We start from the raw sequence: 215 nt of genomic DNA, 5'->3' as shown, positions 1-215 counted from the left end.
GCTATAAAACGTTAAGTAACTTCTGGTTACTTTGTCCTTTTGGAGAAAAAAATCCCTTACGCCAATGACCCTTTCTGTAACTGTAGCGAAATGGAGAAGAGGGATGGAGGAGAAAAGGAGAAAATACGAGACCTAATAGAAGGGGAGAAAGGAGTAAGTGAGTGAAAGCGATAGAAAGCGATAGCGACAAAGATATATAGATAGATAGAAGGGGG

This window comes from Penaeus monodon, chromosome 33, assembly GCF_015228065.2.
Source record: "Penaeus monodon isolate SGIC_2016 chromosome 33, NSTDA_Pmon_1, whole genome shotgun sequence".
NCBI lineage: Eukaryota > Metazoa > Arthropoda > Malacostraca > Decapoda > Penaeidae > Penaeus > Penaeus monodon.
The sequence above is the reverse complement of the archived record's forward strand: the minus strand, read 5'-3'. Positions refer to the sequence as shown.